This window comes from Vicugna pacos, chromosome 7 (assembly GCF_048564905.1).
Source record: "Vicugna pacos chromosome 7, VicPac4, whole genome shotgun sequence".
NCBI classification, from domain to species: domain Eukaryota; kingdom Metazoa; phylum Chordata; class Mammalia; order Artiodactyla; family Camelidae; genus Vicugna; species Vicugna pacos.
In genome coordinates, this window is record NC_132993.1 from 11,918,235 (window position 1) to 11,922,100 (window position 3,866).

General features: G+C 39.8%; 1 long non-coding RNA gene across 1 annotated transcript; it reads left to right on the forward strand.

The window, feature by feature from the left end:
• Window positions 1–1,054: 1,054 nt before the first annotated feature.
• Window positions 1,055–2,123, forward strand: LOC140697299 (uncharacterized). Its single transcript, XR_012074203.1, has 2 exons — window positions 1,055–1,231; window positions 1,975–2,123. It is a non-coding gene; the product is annotated as an uncharacterized lncRNA (long non-coding RNA).
• Window positions 2,124–3,866: the final 1,743 nt, after the last annotated feature.

The following is a 3,866-nucleotide window of genomic DNA, read 5'->3' on the forward strand; positions in this document are numbered from 1 at the left end:
AGAAAAGTACACAGGAATCAATACATTCCAATATAATAGCAATTAAGTCTTGGAACATATACTGAAAAACTATCCCGTGCACAACAGCAACAACGAACCCCTATGATATACTGAAGAATAACAGTTACAAACAAAATGAAGGCTTTATATGAAGAAAATTACAGAGTTTTATCGAGAGACATAAATTACCTGGAAAAATAGAAACCTACCATGTTACTAAATGAAACAACTCAATATTGTGAAAATGTCAATGCTTTACAAAATCGTTTATAGATTTAACAGAGTTCCAATCACAATCTCAATAGTTTTTACTGGGACCTAGGTATTTGTCGGAAAATAATTCTAAAGCTCATCTGTAAAAATATACCAATGAGAATAGATGTTTTTATATGATAATTTCTCTCTCATAAGGATTAAAGTATTTTTAAAAGCCACAATATTTTTAAATTAGTATATATATTTTTATTGACAGTTAGTTTACAAGGTTGTGTCAATTTCTGGTGTACAGCATAATGCTTCAGTCATACCTGAACACAAATATATTCATTTTCATATTAAAGCCATAATGTTTTAAACAGTGTAATATCCACCTCTCAGACCCTACACCTCCTCCCCGGTAACCCCAGGACTTTTAATAAATAAAAATAATAAGGGACCTGATTTAATCATTCACCAAAAATCATGGCGCACATGATTTGTATGAAATTAGACTTCTTACAGACAACAATTTCACAAAACCTTGAAATGTGGTGAGTGAACAACAGCCTCCCAGGCAGACTTTGACCAGTACTGGTGCACTGTGATGTCACTTGGCCAATGCGATACCCTGATGTTTTCCAGGCATCAACCTCCTCAACAGAGGAGTCATGACAGCATCCTGTTCTACTCCCTGACCTGACAACTCATGAGTCCGGATCCTGTGAGTCCTTGATCACCTGCTATATCATCTGCTATGGACTGAATGTTTGAGTCCCCGGGATATTCATACATTGAAGTCTTAACCCCCAATGTGGTAGGATTTGGAGATAAGGCCTCAGGAGGTAATTAGGTTTAGGTGAGGTCATAAAGGTGTGGACCCGTGATGGGATTAGACACTAGAGAGCTTGCTTCCTCTCTTTCTCTGCCATGTGAGGACAGAGAGAAGGCAGCCATCTGCAAGCCAAGAAGAGAGCCCTCACCTGAACCCAGCCATGCTGTTACCCTGATCTTAAGACTTCCAGCCTCCCGAAGGGTGAGAAATTCAGTTTCCATTGTTTAAGCTGCCCAGATGATTGTATTTTGCTATGGCAGCCCAAACAGACTAAGGCACCACAGTCCCCAGTGCAACCCCAAGGGGCACAGTTTGAACTATAATATGGAGTGTCTTCACCACATCATGCCTGATCAAGTAAAGTGATCCACATGTTGCTGGACAGAGTATTAGCAGTTCTGGGGTAAGACAGGCCCCAATTTCCTTTCCTAGATATTGTTATTTCCTGAGATTTTCTGTATATTACCCACAGTTCATTCATATTCCCTCTCTCTCTCTCCTCTCTTTGATGGCTGTGGTTACTGACCTCATTCATTTGTTCTACACTTGCCATGTACAAGTTCTCATCTAGGTTCTTGAAGAGACATCAAAGAAACACAAAGAAAGATCCTTAATCTTTTAGAGCTTATATTTTAGTTGTGGGAGACAAGTAATAACCAACTTAATAAGTAAGCGAATCATCTAGTACCTTAGAATATGATAAATGCTATAGAAAAGGAAAAAAGCAGAGTGTGAGACTGTTACAGACTGAATGTTTGTATACTGGCAAAATTTATATGTTGAAGCCCTAATCCTCAATATGATCATATTTAGAGATAGGGTCTATAAGAAGTAACTAAGTTTAAATAAGGCCATAAGGATGGGACCCTAATCTGACAGGACTGGAAAAAAAGAAGCCACCTCTTGCTCTCTCTTGGTCTCTCTCTCTCTAACTTTGACCACAGGGGAAAGGCCATCTGAGGACACAGAGAAGAGATAGCCATCTACAAGCCAGGAAGAGAGCCCTCACCAGGAATCTAACTGACCAGCACTTTGGTCTGAGACCTCCTGGACTCCAAAACTATGAGAAAATAAACATCTGCTGTTTAAGCCATGCAGTCTACAGTATTTTGTTATGGCAACCTGAGAAGACTAATACAAAGAGGAATCACACCATAAAAGAGAAAAATTTGTATAATCTCTAGAGGGTGCCAGAGAATTTCAGAGGCTGAAGACATTGTTTACCTACTTCACACACACACACACACACACACACACACACACACACTCACACACACAAACACACCCTGGCTCACCACGGCATGGCCAGGGCTTACCCAGCCAACTCCAGACTCCAGCTTGGCAATGGGGGCTTAACTTAACTGAGGAGAACCTTGGGTGTAGGAATCTCCATTCCTCCACCACTTCCTGTAGATGCTGGTCTTAACTAGCAAGCACCGCCTTTGCGAAAAGGAATAACCTGCCAACTAAGGTGCAAGACTTGAAGGCACTGCCCAGGACACTGCATTACAGGGTGCTCACATGACTACAGTTTTTAATAGGTGACACAGACATAGACAAAGACAGCAGCTCCTTCATAACAAGCCAGTGAGTTGCCTTTCTCAAGTTTACCATTTCATATGTGCCAACTGGCTAAACCCACTGGGAGGAGTCCTCTCTTAGAAGGTAATAATATTCATCCTACTGCAGAGAATCCTCCACCCAAAGCACCTTTGGTCATTTAGCCCCACTGCAGTTGACCTCAATGGTGCCATATGGACAGCAACCAGAGCTCCATGAACAGCCAGAGGACCTGGGAAATGTAAAATGTTCACCAAAAAAATCTATTGTAAGAGTATAGTTGGATAAGAACTCAAAAATAAAGAAGGTTCAAATATTTACGTTGAAGTATTATTTGTAATAGGATTCATAAATGTCCATCAGCAGGTTAGCTGAATAAATCATCATAAGCAGTCATGAAAAGTAATGTTTTGGAAGATTATTTTTAAATGTAGAAAAACACTCCAGAGACACTGCTAACTGCTAAGAGTAGGATATGAAACCATCGATGAAATATAATCCAAATTTATAAAGAAAAAGAAATGACAAGGACATAGACTAGTATGTTAGGATTATTTCTGGATTATTTTCTCTTTAAAACTTTTTGTATTTTCTAGGTTTTACACAATGAGCATGCATTACTTAATTGCCTAAAAACAGCCATATTAAGACCCACATTAAGAAAACAAAGGGATTCACATCCAAACTTTTATATGTATGATTAATTCTCCACACAGCTAGGCTTCCCTAGGTTCCAAAATGAACAAATTCATTTAAAAGCACAAAATCAATAAAAGAGCCACTGATATCCAAAATTAAAAGTATTCTCTTCTAAGTGCTTTGAACTGTATATTTTTGCCTTGCTCTTTTTGACAGTGAAGATCCTTTTGGGGAGAAAAAAAAAGTCATGGTTTTTCAGGGTTCTCTGCTCATTGCTTTACATTTTCCATACTTTTATGACATTAGTGAGCAAAAAGCCGTCCCCTCCCTCAACTGGATCATTATGTTTCAGTCTGACAAGTATGTGCTATAAAGAAGCACAGGGATGGTACAGGACTTGAAATGACTTTGCCAAGGTTACAAGGCCAGTGATTGAGGGACCTGATGGGGGTGGAGCTCTAATCTGAGCCAAGGGAGAGCACTCACCACCCAGAACTAGAATCACAGGGACACAATCAAGGAGCAAAATGATGGGACCCAAAACATCCACTAAATAAGGGAGGACAAACAGCCACAAAGGAAGCAGGAACTGTGGTCTGAAAGCAAGATCCCGGACTAGGACAAGGATAGTCCTGCA